We start from the raw sequence: 19,244 nt of genomic DNA on the forward strand, positions 1-19,244 counted from the left end.
CGTTTTTTCTGTAGTACTGTCAATACCTTTTTATTGTATTAACTTCCACCGTCATATGCAGGAGTACCTCCTCCTGAAAGTGAAAATACTTCAGCTTTTTCTTCTCTTAAAACTGCCCTGTAAAAAGAAAGAAAAGAATGATTAAATCATAAATTATAAATATGCAGTGGATGCGTTCACAGTATTTAAAAATGCAGCACAGTTAAGGAGTACTATTACTCCAGTGTATTTCAAATACTAGTCTTCTGCAAGTATTTCAGATTATATCATTAAGGTGACATTTATCATATACAGTCATATTTCTGGTATAATTGCATTACTGTAAGCATGCAAGACTTTTAGAATACTTCTACTCACATTCAAAAGTTCAAACTATTTCAACAGCATAGCATGCATTTGTATATTAATACTTCTACTCACATTCAAAAGTTCAAACTATTTCAACAGCATAGGATGCATTTGTATATTAATACTTCTACTCACATTCAAAAGTTCAAACTATTTCAACAGCATAGCATGCATTTGTATATTAATACTTCTACTCACATTCAAAAGTTCAAACTATTTCAACAGCATAGCATGCATTTGTATATTAATACTTCTACTCACATTCAAAAGTTCAAACTATTTCAACAGCATAGCATGCATGCATTTGTATATTAATACTTCTACTCACATTCAAAAGTTCAAACTATTTCAACAGCATAGCATGCATTTGTATATTAATACTTCTACTCACATTCAAAAGTTCAAACTATTTCAACAGCATAGCATGCATTTCTATATTAATACTTCTACTCACATTCAAAAGTTCAAACTATTTCAACAGCATAGCATGCATTTGTATATTAATACTTCTACTCACATTCAAAAGTTCAAACTATTTCAACAGCATAGCATGCATTTCTATATTAATACTTCTACTCACATTCAAAAGTTCAAACTATTTCAACAGCATAGCATGCATTTCTATATTAATACTTCTACTCACATTCAAAAGTTCAAACTATTTCAACAGCATAGCATGCATTTGTATATTAATACTTCTACTCACATTCAAAAGTTCAAACTATTTCAACAGCATAGCATGCATTTCTATATTAATACTTCTACTCACATTCAAAAGTTCAAACTATTTCAACAGCATAGCATGCATTTGTGTATTAATACTTCTACTCACATTCAAAAGTTCAAACTATTTCAACAACATAGCATGCATTTGTATATTTTCACTCTATTTGTGAGCCAAAAGGTCATCTTGAGGCAGTTGGTTTATAAAAATGGTGAACGGTACTTATGTAAGAATTTTTGCCTTAGGAAGGAGGTAAGAGTGAAGGCTGTATATGATAAGGCAGGCTCAATTTTAACTGCAAAAGTTTAGTCAAGAAATCTTTGAACCATTAGGTAGATTCAGAAATTACACAGATAACTTCCACGTGGGAAAACAGGATGGAGTGGTCAGCCAGGTCAAAGGCCCAGGTAAGGTCAACGAATACAGCCCCACTGAAGTTAACTTTATCTGTGTTAGTGACAATATCATCAGTGAGTGTCCATAGAGCAGTCATGGTGTGTCTATCTGCCTAAAAGCCATGCTGTTTTCGAAAAGATAAGTGATCTCCGTCAAGGTAAGTCACAAGTTAGTTGTAAATATTTTTTTCAAGAATGTTAACAAAAGTAGGAAGCATTGAAACTGGACAAAGTTGGGAGGCTGAAGAGGATTTGTGATCTTTTAATACAGGTCTGAAAAAGGCTGTTTTTAAGTTAGAAGGCATGGTATTGGTTGTGAGGCTAAGGTTGTCGATATGTTTTAATGGAGTGCCTATAAAATTTCTACATTGTTGAAGAAACCAAGGGCAGATGATATCAAGACTAGTGGGAGGGTTTAGAGGAATATCTTCTAGTAGAGGTACACATTTATTTACTTCTGATTTTGGAGAAGTAGATTTCTGGGAGATTTGAGTGAATTTGTGGGAAAGAGAATGCAATGCTCTGCTGCATGGGACACTTGGAGAACCTTTGAGAAAATCTGCATGATGTGAGAGGTTCCCAGTACAGTAAGGAATGTGACCAAGAGACGAAAATCAGCATGTGACAGGTTCCCAGTACAGTAAGGAATGTGACCAAGAGATGAAAATCAGCATGTGACAGGTTCCCAGTACAGTAAGGAATGTGACCAAGAGATGAAAATCAGCATGTGACAGGTTCCCAGTACAGTAAGGAATGTGACCAAGAGATGAAAATCAGCATGTGAGAGGTTCCCAGTACAGTAAGGAATGTGACCAAGAGATGAACATCAGCATGTGAGAGGTTCCCAGTACAGTAAGGAATGTGACCAAGAGACAAGAGCTCTTCAGGTGTCTTTTTATCAGAGATGTTACTTAACTTGTGCAGAATTGCTTGGGGAAGTAAAGGAGGTGATTTGTTTTGATTTGATGTACTTAGCTTTATGCCTGCATGTGGCTTATTTAGTGACATTCCATAAGTTAGAGTACTGCCCTCTTGTGTTAGGGGTGTTTTTTTCCACATAATTTCCAAGCTTTGTTACATAAATGCACTAGAGTTTTTAACTCTTGAGAGCCACACAGTCTTGTTATGTTTAAATAGCTTAGATATCATGAGAAAGTATGTGTTTGAAAGCCTAATAAAAGTTTCTGAGAATAAATTGTCAGAAGAGTTTGGATTGGTGGGGTTGAGAACTGTTACCAGTCTATTTTTGTAAGATGGGCTTTCATCCTAATTATTTCAGGGAGAGTATTTGGTCAGTAGGAGATAATTCTAGGTACTATAATGGGCTTGATACATTCCAATCAATTTGATTCTGTTACTTTTGACAATAAAGTTTTTAAAGATTATCAAGAATGGTTTCCACTTCTGCATCAATCTACCCATATAGCAGAAAAGGAGAGTCAAGTATATATGAAGGGAAATGATGGCAGTGTTTACAACAAGCTCCCACCATTGACAAACAATCAATATCAGGATCACCCAAATGGGTACACAATCATAAGAGGACATTGAAGAGGAAAAGGGAGAGATCATGACAATGTTTGACTCTACTTCATCCAGTCTCAGACTGCTCTTCACTGCATAATTTGACTAACCAAATGTCAACAAAAAGTTTCCCTTTTATACCAGCTAAGCATGCTGACATAGCTAAAACACTTAAAGATTTTAAGTTGTATGTATGTAAATTAAATGTTTCTTATTGGTTACAGAGTGTGGTGCTTGATAATAACATGTTGTTTAAGCTGTCTATATTTAACCTCCTTTTAATACCAGTATTGCAAGTATTCACAGATATTTGTGAAGGACAAATTATTTCAGAGGTAAAACAAAAAGCAGTTAATAAACTTTATAATCTGAGTGTTGTAGAAGAAAATGCATTGAATGATTTAAAAAAGTATGAGAGATTTACATTTCATGAAGGCTGATAAATGTGGGGATTATAGTTATACACGAAAGTGGAGATTGTCTTCTGCTGTTTTATGACCCTTGAGTTTCCTTTATATAATTCTGTAGATTGTGGTGGGGTGTTCCCCTTCATGTGGGTGCATGGGGCTTGACCCTTGGAAAAATTGTTTCAATGTTCTCTGAAGGCAGTTTTGGTGAAATGGCTTCAGTTTGTGTTTGTCGAAACCACCTTCAATGGACTGAACTCATGTATACTAAATATTTCATTAAAACAATTGAAGCTATGCTTGCTAATACTAGCAAATATAAACAAGTTTCCTTATGTTATATACACAAACAATGCAGATCTGTTGAGAATATTTTGCTGGACTTAATGCAACAAGGTTTTATTAATTATAAAGTTTAAGAGCATCTTCACGTCAGTGAACCAGTCATAGGAGTATTGTTTGTAATACTGAAACTGCATAAGGATGCTACTTGTCCTACTTTTAGACAGGTAGTTTCGGCTGCTAGGTCAGTGACAGATGACATTTCTATTTATCTTGACTAATTAATCCTATTGTGTTCTTATATAAATAAATAAAATTATATACAGAATTCTTGGTATTTTTAGATAAATTCAGGCATTTTAATTTAAATGGTGCTCAGTGTATTTTATTCAGAATAGATGTACAATCCTTGTATAATATTATTCCAAGTGATGAATGTCTGGAATATTTTAGGTATTATTTAGCTAAATCCACATAATGGAATAATGATTTTATTAATACAACCTGATTATTGATGGATGTTATTCTTAATAGTATTTTTTATTATTTTTAATAAAAGTCCTATGATCAACAAATTATAGGAGTGATTATAGGGGTTGCTGTAGCCCCATCCTTTGCTAATATATCATGGGTGGTTGGGAAAATTAAATTTTAACATAAATGATGAGTTATGAACATACCAAGTTTTACACTTGTTTTATCAACAATTTCTTTTTTATATGGAAAAGCATTCATGATGAATACTTTGTATTTTTAAAAGACATTAATATTAGTATCCTTTTTTAAACTGTCATGCGTGGAATAGGCACATAAGTTAATTTTCTGGATGTTAATGGAAAGGTTAATAGGTTCATAGGTTCATACTAGGCTATCTGTCCTAGGGCATTTATAAGCCTAGCCAGAGTGTGTTTGGCTTTCGCCACCCATTTTTAATTAATTTTGCTATGCCCTTTTTCGAGGTTAGTATACTGTGCCTCTGTCTAGCAGTGACACAGAAGTGATACCCGGGGTAAACCTATGATCTCCCATCCACTCATCAAGATTCCTCTTGAAAAGAGACAATGAGGGACTCTGCCTAACCTGGACTGAGATTTTATTCCAGAGTGAAGGGAGCCTCTGGGTTATGAATCTGTCCCTCCAGCATGTCCTATTTATTTCAGTGCTGAGGTTCAAGTCTCTCGAGCACATAGCTCGAAGGGATTTGGATTTTCTGCGGTGCAGCATGTCCATTAATTCCGGGTTGGAGATGGCTTTATACGTCAGGCACAGATCGCCTCTGAGCAGGCGGTATGCCACTGAGTAGAGCTGGAGTTTCTTTAACCGGGCAGCATATGGCATCTGTTTGAGCCCTTTGATCCTCTTGGTGAGGTACTTCTGGGGTCTTTCCAGTTGCTGCAGGTGTCTGGTAAGGTACATCCAAAAAGGGGCATTGTACTCAATTATGGGCCTGATGAGGGATGAGTAAAGAGGCACGATGACCTCCCCTGATCTAGATGTGATTCCCTTCATGATTAGGTGGGCTATATAAAATGTTTTTCTAACCATTTTGGCCACGTGGTTGTCAAATGAGAGATTGCTATCAAATGGGGTCCCCAAGTCCCTAATTACTTCTTCTGTACTTAATGGATTATCACCTATGTGGTAATTTGTGGGCACTTTGTTTTTCCAAAGGGGATGACTATACACTTTTTGGCATTTAGCTTGAGGCCATGGCTCTGGCACCAGTTTTCTGTTTCTATGAGGCCCTTTTGGAGGATGCTTGTGTCGGCTGGAGAGTCGATTATGGCGCCCAGTTTGCAGTCATCTGCGAACTTGGTCAGCCTCAGTCCTTCCGTGCTGGCCTGTACCTCCGAGAAATATATACCGAACAAGAGAGGTCCCAGGACTGAGCCCTGTGGGACACCACTTGTAACTGGTTTGGAGTCTGACATGGCTCCAGCAATTCTAACCATGTGGGTTCTGTCCTTGAGCCACACACAGCATTCAATAATGTTTTATTTAGTGGATTTATTTTATAATAGCAATCATCCTAAATTTCTTAAAAATGATTTTCCTAGAGGCCAATTTATAAAGCCCTTTAGGCTTATAACAAATGAGCTATTTCTTAATAAAATACAGACCATCAGACAGGTATGGATCATAGTGGAAAGACACATTGGGTTTCTGGCAATTTTGAAAAGAGATGTTAAAATTATTAGAGTGATATCTAGAGAGGAGTCTGTTTCCAAAAAGCATCTTGTTGAATTGATATTTCAGTTTATAGATATATATCTTCTGTTTTGGATTGTAATTGAAATATTTTGAAAAGGAATTCAGATTTATTTTGTTTGGTGGGAGAGAAACCAATAATGATTTTTAAAAAAGGATGAACATTAAAAGATGATTTGTATAGAGATAATGTTAAGGTTGACTAACAGGGAACCAAAAGAGTCAATGGTATTTTTGCATGCAATATGTGTAAAGCCTGCCGCTTTATGCAAAATAGTAAGTTTATTATCTTAATTAATCAAGATGATAGACATCATATTCTTATACTAGTTCATAGGTTAATACTAGGCTAACTGCCCTTGCAAGCCATTTTAAGCCTAGCCAATTATCCCCTGTGAGATTCAAACCTTGTACCTTGTGTCTGCAAAGCAAACACCTTAACCATTAGACCACCCTCTATGAGGGCTGTCCAGCATATTATGTGGGGATGGCAAAAAGAAAGTTTCAGAAACAGGTTCTAGAACCTTTTTATGATTAGAACTCATATTGTTAATACAGCAATAACCCATGGCTGGGCATGGGTAATGCTGTATTTATTCACGGTTGGCATGGTTTCATCATGAGTGAAAAGCCCGAGTGACTAAACAAAGCCAACTGTGAGTAAATCCAGCATTACCCACACCCGGCAGTGGGTTGTTGCTATTATACAATGACATTATTTAAGAAAAATGTTACCTACTTTTCTTAAATGTCCTTGTATAGCCATGCCGTGGTGCTCCTCCACATCTTCCATGGTATCCTGGGGCTTTCCTGATGTACTGTGCATGTGTATGGAACTTGCATTCCCATGCTTATGCAGTACATCAGTGCTGTGTAAAGAAAGCAATGGAGAAAAGTAAGATCTACGTTGCTTTTTTTTTTCTTTAATTTGTTTTTAATAAAAACAATGAAATCTGGTGATTTCAAATGAATGGGAGAGTGAAGATATAAGAATAATCAGGAACATTTTTCTAGTTTTATACAGTGCACCTAATTATCCTTGTATTTGTCTCTGTCCCATCTCTCTTGTTCATTTTAAGTCTCTAGTTTTTGTAAGTTTATTTTAAAAAAAATGAAAGCTAGTTAAAATTTTAGTATCATATATTAATGGAAGAAAGTCCGGGCAACTGGACTTTTTCCATTGGTGTATGCTTGATTTACAATGGGTACACTATTTAGGCTGACCAATCAGCATGCTCATTTTGGAATTTTAAATACCAATCACTGTATAATTGTTAATAATGCATCATATAGCTTTTCGGTAGATTTACCTGAACATAAAAAAAAAAATATTTTTGAACTACAGAGAGTCTTTAATGTATGCTTGAATCTGATTTGAAAAATATAGTTGAACGATAATAGAAAGTTGAAAAAGTCATAATTTAACATGCATTTTATATGTTTTATACATGCATTTGATCTGTTGATTAATTATGTGTTTGGTGAATTAATTTTGTGTTAAGGTCAGCTGAATAAAATAGGTTATATAAAGATGTACATTTAGTGTTTATCTTTACTCTGCTTTGAATATTGTAGACAAAAGCTCTAAGAAAAGTATTTTCATCTGCTGTTCTATGTGCTTTTTTGTTCTGAATATTTTATTTCCAGATTTTTTTTATGTGAAATGTTAAAGGGTCATGGTTACTGAAGATGGGTGGCTGATTTTATCATACTGGAGATATTGTTGGGGTGGGACATAATTATGAAGTCAAGAAGTGAGTGGGGGATAGAGTCAAAATTAGGTCTGGAATGCATAGTCACCATTTGAAGGAGTCTGAAGATGTCAAAGTGCAGCAGACCTAAAAATTTAAGTTGAAGTTCCCAAGGATAATTATGTGTTTGTCTGGAGGGATGTTGGTCAGGATGTTATTCTTAAGAGTTGTGAATTATGACAGAGAGGCTAGGGAGGTAGAAAGGTAAGTGCAATATAGAGATGATGGTAGCCCTTAGTTGGAGGCTTTCTAAGAATCCAGTTAGGTTCATGGTCATTGGTGGGGTTGCCTTGTGCTACTATAGAAAGGTTGAGAGTTGACCTGTAAAGTTGCAAAACACTACCTCCAGTGTGGAAATCATAGAGGTAATTACAGTTTTTAAAGAAATGGTTTAAGTTGTGGCAATCATTTTTGAGCTAAAATTCTATAATAGGGACTTAGAAAGAAAGGCACGTATTTCATTCAGCTTGATGCAAATGCTTTTTTGCATTAAGAGCTGCACAAAATAGACAATCTGATGTTAGAGAACATGGATAATTTTGTTGGAAATTTCTGGGGTGCTGGTGTGGTGTAGGTAGTAGTTGGCTCATTGTAGCTCGATAAAGTGAAATTTTGAAGACTGAAGCAATTTAAAAAAATAAATGAAAATGGTTCCCAAAACAAGTAGTACTAGGATAAATTCACACAAAATATATATATTTTTTCCCTTTCTTTAAACACTTGCAGATTTACAGTATGGCTAATTATTGCACTATTTCACTATTTTGTGTAATAGTGAAAGGGTGATGGGATACTGGAACTAGGGAACAGTAGATTACTGACTTTGTGTATATCGGTTACTGAAGCAGGAGTCATGGGAGAGGCTTTGCATTTAGTAGTATAATTAGTGCTGAAGTAAACTAGTGGTAAAGTGCAATGCTGTATGTCTGAAAAGAGAGACTGAAGAAAATAAAGGAAGATAAGTTACATGGAATAATAAAGGGTGCTTTTTTTTTTTAAAGATGTTGGATTATTATTGTATTAGTAGTGTTTGGCGAACATCAGAAGGTGAGTGATTGTGGGTTGCATGATATAATTTATGGTTGTACTATGTGGATATTGGCACCCCCCAACACACACACACACACACACACACACACACACACACACACGACAGTCCCTGTGACTGTCCCACTGACCTGTCTGCCTTTTCATGGTTTTCCCTTCCCCTTGGTCACCAATCATCGATCAATAGTTTGTGTCATCGTGACACATTTGCAGAATTCCTGGTGCCTAGTATTCTGCCCCACACACCCTTAATCATGGTAGTGATGTCCATGCCATGAAGGTACTTTATTTTCATACATGGTGGCTATTATTTCTCACTTATCCCTGTATTGATATTCTCCCTGGTGTCTAGTGTCTCTCCCACCCACTGACCTCCATATCAAGGTCATGGTAGGTATTTACACACAGCCTTTTGGTTGTGTTCAGTACTGCAACTTGATGGGGCTGGCCATGCTGATCTACATGGCTGAGCAATTTCTTGAATTGCTTAGTCCTGTAGATGCCTTTCTGGAAGCAGTTCTGGCTAGAGACCACATGGTTAATTAGCATATAACTCCTCCTGGACTGCCTCATTAATTTTCAGCACAGCCATGTGGTCAACCCTACATGCTGCTGCACGTCTTCATGCTAGAGCACCAATAAGCACCATGTCAGGTCTGTTGCTGGATCCCAAAAAGGTACTACAACATGTACACAGAGGTCTACACATCAGGGTACCTTCATCAATCCCAGGCACTGTAATTTATTTAATGACATCAAGTTAACCCTTTTTTATTTAACCAAAAATTGTTTTTAAGCAATGTTACACATTTTGAAAATAGTAATGGATTGACTAGATTCTGACAACTACTTCTTGATAGTTCATGTTATTCCCATTTCTTCTGAGATATCAATAACTGCTTTAAAAATGAGAAATACAGCAAGTGGTACACAGCAGAGGTAGATCCAAATCGTAGTTTAATGTAAAGAATAAAACACAGATGAGCACTTTCGCATATAGCTTCTTTAACTGCTTTACTTAGTGAAATGAGATGTCATAAAAAATACTCAATAGATTAATTCATTATTAAACAGTGACAACTACTGCTTCAGTTACAGGTAATGCTTTCACTACCAAAGTAGTCGTTATAATATACTACAACTCCTTATGCTTCAATAGTTCAGTATAATAAATTTACATTAATATCTCTGTTTTATGTGGAGTGATAATCTGACTGTGATAATCTATCAGAATAAAACTTGGTACTGTATCAATGAATGTTACCATTTATTTAAAGACATTTATTTTCATATTATCTAGTATTGTTCAGTATTTACTAGATGCTGAACCCCTGACTACGTTTAGAGATCAGGTGTCCTAGCATTTATTGAAAATATTTGTACTGTGTCTATTCTCCATCATCCTGTATGTTACTATGTAATCTTTTTGTTAATGTGTTGTGAATTATAATTGTCTTTGAAACTCTAACTCAGTATGCTACTCTTGGAGCTTTTCTCCCCGGGCCTCCGCTGAAAATGGACATAAATCCAGTCGGACTATCCCGGTCAACAAATGTAAAATAAAATAATAAAATAAAAAAAAAATTTATCATATGAGTGTGCTACACCAGCCTGGCTATTCTGCATTAGTGCTGTTCATTATTATATCCGGTCTCTTCTGGTGGTGTAAAGAATTGAGAAAAAGATGAAAGAAAAATAAAGTTGCTTACACATCCCATTTGTGTGTGCATCATTGCTGAAAGCAATTAACTATGCACAACTTGTGTTATATTTATTAAAAAAAATTATAACTGATGTGAATGCCTCCCACCCCTTCCATGCTTCATTTTATGAAGCAGTCCAGTGTCTTTTTCTGAGGATGCAGTATGTTACTGTGTAAATATGTGACTGAGCCTTGATGAACTTTTTTGCAAAGCTGAAACAGTATCTGTTTTGAAAAATCTATTGCGCCTTATGCCTTTGTTTCAAGAAGGGTTTGATATTCAACTTTAAAAAAATGTTCCAGCTGGTAATGAACATTCCTTGGCATCACAGTGTCTGTGGAAGGCATTAGCTAGTGATTTACTGATCTTCTGAAAGGTACACTGCCAAGTCATCAGTTTCAGGAAGGTCACATTCCTGTATTTATTGCTACTTATGCAAATAATTTCAAAATGGGTCTATGTCATATAATCGAACTTCCAAACTTGGAAGTTTGAAATATGACAACGACAAAACTTCAGAACAGCAAATATTTTCCCAGGGACAAAATTCGCTGTTCCGAAAAACACAAGCACACCAAAAACCTAATAAACCTACACTATACCTTACATACACAACTATCTATGCACTAACCTTAACCCAAGCCCTAACCCTAAGGTCCGTCACTATCGCACACTTACCTTACCCTACCCGTACCCTATCCCTAAAGTCCATCACTATCACACACTTACCTTACCCATGCCCTAACCCTAAAGTCCGTCACTATCGCACATTTACCTTACCCGCATCCTAACCCTAAAGTCCGTCACTATCGCACAATTACCTTACCCGTGCCCTAACCCTAAAGTCTGTCACTATTGCACACTTACCTTACCCGTGCCCTAACCCTAATGTCCGTCACTTTTGCATACTTACCCGCACCCTAACCACAATGTCTGTCACACTCACACACTTACCTTAACCCAATCCGTAACTTTCCCACCACAGTACAGAAAATGACATTTCTATTTTTCGAACTTCCCCATTTGAACTTCCAATACTCGACATTTAAGACGGTCGATTAAATAACAGGTACCCTTTCAAAATGACCTGCCTAAGGTGCAATGATTTATTCCAATTAATGTTCAGCTTTGTGTATGTGATTAATTGGTATCAGTTTTATGCTATGGTAATTCATTAGTTCTATATGCTATCCAATATGAACTAAATCACTGCAGTTTGTATGAAAGCAATCATATACTCTGTATAATGCAGTTCAGTGCAGATAATTTCTGCAGAACCCCCACTCTCTTCCTATACTTACTGTGGTTCTTTGGCATATGCAGCCATAGCTGAACTGGAGAAGAGCTCAGGAAATCACAAAAACATTTACTAATATCAGTTTACATTCTGCTGCACCATAATGACAATTTTACAATGCAATGTGAATTTTACAAACTACTAACCATTAAATGTTATAGAGCTATAAATACAGAACAGTGATTACCATCATTGCAGTGAAACTGTGTGACTAAAATTCAAAAAGCAAATACGGCAAATGAATATAACAAAATACTTCAAATATGATTCTGACATGGCAGAAAGACCACCCTTTTACAACAGCCATGAAACACTGAGCTTATAATGCCTTGATTAATGAATGAAAACGGAATTCTGATTTATATATATATATATATATATATATATATATATATATATATATATATATATATATATATATATATATATATATATATATATATATATATATATATATATATATATATATATATATATATATATATATATATATATATATCTATATATCTAAACACATATATACACACACACTCAACATATATATAGATAGATGAATATGTATGTGTGAGTATACATGTATCTGTGCAAATATATTTGTAAGGGTATGGACTATTTTATTAAGACCCATTTGTCAAATCACAAAATGTCTAAACATTTAATATAAAACTTACTTAATCTAAATAAATATATAGGTCTACTTCAAATTAATGAAAACCCACTAACCTGAGGACAAAATTGCCTAAATGAGATGTCTGAAACCTGATTTTAACGAAAGACTGTATTGCAGGCACATTTCTCAGGGTAAGTATCCAATCAGCCAACATGGAGGAATTTGCCTTTTTCCCACTATAGTGTGATCTTAGAGATGGTATATTAAGTTGGGGGGGGGTGCAACCCCCCACCTGGGTGGTTTGAAAGTAGTCCGCTGCGTTTGTTCATGAAATGTTGGTCAACTTACACTTAGAAAAGTTTCGGCAATACGGTCATTCGTTAAAATCAGGTTTTGGATATCTCATCTCAGTGATTTAATTTTCAGGTAAGTGGTCTTTCATTAAAGGCCAACAGTGGGATTCTATTAGCAAATGCTCAACTTTTTTGTCCATTTTCTCCCTATTTACTGTCCCTGCTATGAATAAACAATACAGCATTTAAAACATTTTAAATGGACTGTTTCTCTCCACTAGAACAGTACCATGGTAGTTTCACTTTCAAAAAACATTTATCCTGCCCTGGAAAAGCTTGCTGCAGTCTCCAATTCACTGATGTCATCAAGAAAAATGAATACAAGTAGTTTTCTGGCCAATTCCCTCCCCAAACTGGCATCACCACCACCGTCCTAAAAACCTACGCATGCTGTGATATCACAGCTCCCTTGTCCTTCCCCTACCCATACAGAATGTAAAGGCTAGAACAAGGAAACAGAACATGAGTCAATGTCAGCTGTCAATTACAGCAGGTAACAACTCAAAATACCCTTAGCACTTTGACAGCTAGGGAAGTTAGGTGTGATGGTAGATGGGTGAAAGTGGTACAACTCAGACTTCACAAAAGACTGCAGTTAAGCCATTCTAAAAAGAAGCAGCACTAAAAAGCACTTTGAAAGTCTCTTCTGTGGCATTTGTACTGTTTGTGTTTTAAGTAGTCATTGAATGGCATGAATGGTTACTTAAAACTAATGGACTGAATGACAGCAGTGTATGCGTGTGAAATCAATGCAGTGACAGTTGCTTTAGGAAGAAAGAGGCCTGCATCAGACTCAGAAATTATGTATAAAAATATTTAAAAATCTATAAATAGTCTCAGAGTGGTGTTACAATATAGAAAACACCAAACCATGATGAAATAAACATTTGTTTTGAGTCTGTGGGTGCAGTTGTCCTTTAATTTGAAGTAGATCCCTAGATATATACATAAACCTAAATACAGAAATATCTAGTTGTCTAATTGTAAGCATATTTTTAGGTATATATTAGTTGACCCCAAATTTCAGTCCATCAATAAGCAACTCTTAAGTATATCCAAACCAACGTGCTGGACATAGCCTTTATTCCTATACCATAGCCAAATTATGGAATGCCCTCCCTTCTTCTATCAGTCAACTGGACACTATAAAATCCTTCAAATCTGCTCTAATATGCCATTATCTCAGTAATCATATCTGTCCCTGTAATCACATGACTTGAACCACCTTAACCTATGTCAGTCTACAATTTCTTCCTCCTTTCCATGTCAACTTAAAATCTCTAGTTATACTATACATCTCTTTACTCTCATTTCTCCCTCTTATTCTGCCTAATTTAGCTATAAAAATGTATCCACTGTGAAATTCTTTTAGCCATTATCTATGTAATTTTTGTCAATTTATTACATATTATAATATAATCAGCATAACATTGTCCCTATTGTTAAATCTTATTTTTGTATTAAATTCTGTGGTCGTATTTGTACATGGAGCTATTCTCCCCGGGCCTCCACTGAAAATGGGTTTCTGACCCAGTAGACTTTCCTGGTCATCCAATGTCAATAAATAAATAAATAATAATAAATATTACTATAGTGTATGAGAAACTACAGTACTTACTATAGAACTTTGGCCTTTACTTTGACAACCCACTTGCCCAGCTGATCTCCCCCCCAACCTCTACAGGTCATTGTACTTGTGGTACGTCTGCTCCCTGGAGCAGGGGACCACCCCATCAAGGAAGACAGATGAGCCCTATATCTTATCAATATCAATGTTATGCCACTGGGGGCACAACTCTGGCATTCATGGATTGTGTATGGCAGTGAAAATTAAGTTCTGAATGAGAAAAAGTCTAAGACAAGGAATACTGGGGTGTGGCATCACTCTACCCAACCCATACACCCATAAAGTGCAGATAGCTATTGAAATAATAACTAGAAAAATTTTGTATAACAACAGGAAAGGTATCATTAAAAATCATAGTCCCATGCAGTTGCAACTTTTTATTTAATTATACTTTTTTTTAACTAAATGGAAACCCATCTAGTGCATAGTATCAGGACAGACCACTGTCCCATGCAGTTATTTTTTCATTTTATTTTTTTTTCTAAATAAATGGTAATTTTATTTGAATGTGACATCACAGTTGTATTTTACATATCTTCATGGCTATTAGGAAAACTGAGATTGATTACAGCAGCACTAAGAGAAGATCACACGGAAAGATCTGTATTAATATCTCATGGAATGCTTTATTTTAATTTTTAGTATGGACATTGCAGTCCATAAATTAAGTTGGAATCACAACAGCCTGATAAGTTAGGTCTGGCCTTAGACAATCTTATAAATGATACATGCCACACACAAGGTATAGCATGCTGGAGTAAAAATGAGACACAAATAGCACTCATGCTCATGCATAGGCACCGGAAGCTGTTGAAGACTGGGAGGGCGGAGGGTGAGACTGGGACTTAGTGATTTACTACCACAACATAGGTTCACTTGGAGGACATTTTAAGCTTAGCCAATTCCCTTTTGGTGCTTGAATTAACATTTTCTGATTGGGCTTACCTATCCCATGGCTGATAATTGTATATTAGCCCTTGTGAGAATAACTGTGATCATTCCATAGATAATTTGAGGGGACCCATATAAGGGATGCAGCATTTAGGAACTGCCTCTATCCATTAGTGGCATGAGGGACAATCCTGGAGTACATTTTGTATTACCTCTCCTTAGATCGAAGTTGCATTTAAATATGGACGGATGAGCTTTGTTTTATTTTTATTTTTATGGATAGTCTGTTCTGGAACAGTGGTAGCCTCTGTGACCGGTCTATATTATAACAGTGAACGCTTAAAGTAGTGAATGCTGTGTAATCGACCTCAAAAAAATGAAAACACAAAATTCCAAACAAACAAAACAGCTGGTTCACAAAAAAAAAAAAAACACACACACACACCCCTACTTAGATATACCAACTCGGAGATTGCACCACAGTGGAAGAAACATCAAATTCCCGAAAACGACCCAGTGATTTTTTTTCCCTGGGGAAAAAAAAATCGCTGTTCTGTCTCTTCGGGATTTTGCCACTTTGACATATAGCTGTCGATTAAACAGCATTCGCTGTATTAAGTGTTCGCTTACTTAATAGGGAACCCCAATGATGATGTTCAGTAGGTCCATCTGTATTAGGTCGGAGGATGCCTTGTATGCCAGACATAGGTTCATAGGTTGGTACTAGGCTATCAGCCCTAGGGCCTATACAAGCCTAGCCATAACAATTCCCTGGCTATTTCTTCCCACACTATTTACTTCCCTGGACCCCTGTCTAGCAGGGCGACTGTGATCCCCGGGGTGAATTTCCTTTCTCCCATCCAATCGTCAAGGTTCCTTTTGAAGAGGACCAAAGAGAACTCTGCTTGACATGTATGGGCAATCTATTCCAGAGTCTGGGGAGTCTCTGGGTCAGGAACCTATCCCTCCAGCATGTTTTGTTTATTGTGATGACAAGGTTTAGATCCCTGGAGCGTGCGGCTCTGAGGGATTGGGATTTCTTTAAGTGTAGCATGTCCAACAGCTCTGGTTTTGACATGGCCTCGTATGTTAGGCAAAGATCGCCTCTGAGTAGACAATATGCAACAGAGTATAGGTGGAGTTTTTTAAGGCGTTCAGCGTAGGGCATCTGCTTTAGGCCTGTGATTCTTTTAGTGAGGTATTTCTGTGGCCTTTCCAGTTGTTGCAGATGTCTTGAGAGGTACATACCAAACGGGGCATTGTATTCTATAATGGGTCTAATGAGGGATGAGTAAAGTGAGACAATGACCTCCTTTTTTCTGGATGAAAAGCCCTTAGTGATGAGGTGTGCCACATAGAAGGATTTCCTGACTGTTGTGGCGATGTGGTTATCGAAGGTGAGACCACTGTCCACCTGTGTCCCTAAGTCTCTTATCAAACTTTCAGTGTTTAGTGTACTGCCACCTATGTGGTAATTCATGGCTACATGGTTTTCCCAAAGGGGATAACTATACATTTCTTGGCATTAAGCTTAAGCCCAAGGCTTTGGCACCAAGCATCTGTTTCTGTAAGGCCCTTTTGTAGAGTATCCACATCATTTGGGGATTTAATAATGGCTCCCAGTTTGCAGTCATCTGCAACCTTTGTTATCCAGAGTCCCTTAGTGTTGGCCTGTACTTCAGAGAAGTAGATGCCAAACAAGAGCAGTCCCAGGACTGAACCCTGAGGTACTCCACTTGTCACTTGTCTGGAGCTGGATTTGGAGTTGGCTACTTTTACAGTGTGGGTTCTATCAGTAAGCCAGTTAGCAACCCATTGGGTGACGTAGGGATTAATGCCCAGCTTAGTAAGTTTATCTATGATTCCAGAGTGGGGGATGGTGTCAAAGGCCTTGGCAAGGTCTAGATAGGCTGTGTGGACCACCTTACCCTTGTCCATGTCACCTCTAAGCACTCTGTAGGATACCGCGTATAGTAATAAATCTTTGAGGTGGTCCATGCAAGAGGAACAATGGACTGAAATCCCTGAATGACAAGTGGTGGTGTGGGTAGAGAATGCAGGATCCTGTACCTAAGCTACAGGGTTTGAGCCTGGGTAATTCTAACCACCACTTATAAGTAAGTGGGGCATGTGCACACACACATCTCTTCCTGCACTCTCTCTCTCTCTCTCTCACACACACACACACACACACACACACACACACACACACACACACACACACACACACGCACACACCTTCCTGCAGCATAACAGACTGAGCACAGATCATAAAATAAAATCCTTCCTGCAGAATAACAATGGACTGGAGCACAGGCACAGATCATAAAATCCTTCCTGCAGCAGCATAACAACGGACTGGTGCACAGGCACAGATCATATAACAATGGACTGGAGCATGGAAACCAAACAGCACAGATGATAAAATCTCCAGTTAATTGCACTAAGGGGTATTATTATGACATCAGTCACTCCGGCATGTCTTTCATCATTAAGACAATGGTTGTACTTACTCTCATTAGTAAACAACTGGCATTGCTTTTAAAACCTTTTAAGATAGAACGTAAGTCAGTATTAAACCTGCATACATCAAAATAAGTGTCATTTAGTTTATCAAAATAGGATTCAGCAAGCTAAACTCAACAAATGTAAATTTTGGAATATAAAAATCGCATCCTTGCATTGTTTGCAGGTTACAAATAAATATGGATCACTCATTTTAGATAATTAGACTGCAAGAAGTAAAGATGTTAATTTTATATATATATATATATATATATATATATATATATATATATATTATCTATATATACCGTTCCCCTTAGCCTATTTATGAAGTTGGCATTCGCACTTGTTTCACCTGAGACGTCGTTGAGTACTAAGTGCTTTCAGTAATGCACTCACAGATCTCTGAATGTCTGCTAATCTTTAAATAGCACGCTGACCACTTACTGCATCCAACTTCTCTTGCTTCGTATTTTATGACACACCATGACAGTAATTAATGCCATCAATTACGTCATGTGAGTGCTAAAACAAAGAGGAACTGATTATCTTTGGCCCAAAGACAGTTGTCCTTTTACTTAATGAGATTGCTTTCCCTTAAACAATATTTAATATCTTCCTAAAGTACCCTGATGTGTTAGAAAATGGTGACTTCCATTTTAAGTTTCTCTCCGTAGAACTATTTCTGTCTGCCTTCCAGTGCCTAAGGTAGTAAACAACCTATAGCATGTAGTTAGCAGATATCCCACTGTTTAATTGGTGAAAACGTTCCTCCTTGAAATTTTAAAAGAATAATTTACACTTCATGTAGGCTTTTTTAATTGGATATTCCCACCACATGTACTATAAACTATTCTAACTTTCTCTATGGTCAGTCCTAGCTTCCCAAATTAAACATTTCCGACAAATGGTAACTAGATTTATCCATTCACATACCTCACAGCCAGCAGTTAATGGTAAAAAAACTTGTCATTCCAGCTCCAAAGACAAAAATGCAGGCACCTACATTACTTACAGAGTGTATCCTGCAGCATAACAATGGACCGGAGCACAGAAACCAAACAGCACAGATTATAAAATCTCTCCTTACTTAGAGTGGAACAAAATCTCTCCTTACGTACAGAGAGGACCGAGCAGGAGTTCTACTACCTTTCTAAGCCCTACAACAGAGCGGAAACCAAAATACATAAAATCTCTTCTCCTTACCAAGCAGGCTTGATGTGATTGAACAGAACATAGCTACGGAGCACAGCCTTGGGGGAAACCAAAACTCTCTCCCTCCTTACTGAGCAGGCTTGAGCAGTTATTTCTACGAAAAGTGGTTTGAATTTATGTTAGTGTGCAATGCACACATGAGTCCTCATCATTGGGTCCGCGTCTTGCAGCTGTAAAAGTGTGGGGGGGTGCGCTCCCTCACCCTCACTCTCTAGTTCCGATGCCTATGTGCTCATGCATGAGTACAGTGCAGTTCACCCACAGCAAGCCAGATGCATTTACTACTAAAAGAGGGGTAACACATCTGCTCTATAATGTAATTCATAGAGCTCAGCATGACTGATTTCCATTTGCATA

General features: G+C 37.0%; 1 protein-coding gene across 1 annotated transcript in view; it reads right to left on the bottom strand.

The window, feature by feature from the left end:
- The window catches only part of LOC122803168 (extracellular calcium-sensing receptor-like), a 2,339,905-nt gene that overhangs the window by 2,261,953 nt on the left and 58,708 nt on the right, over positions 1-19,244 (bottom strand). The window contains exon 2 of the mRNA XM_044072784.1: positions 27-117. The gene's annotated coding sequence lies outside the window, so the exon portion shown is untranslated. The remainder of the gene's footprint in view (positions 1-26; positions 118-19,244) is intronic.

This window comes from Protopterus annectens, chromosome 5.part1, assembly GCF_019279795.1.
Source record: "Protopterus annectens isolate FY-2018-M chromosome 5.part1, PAN1.0, whole genome shotgun sequence".
NCBI lineage: Eukaryota > Metazoa > Chordata > Ceratodontiformes > Protopteridae > Protopterus > Protopterus annectens.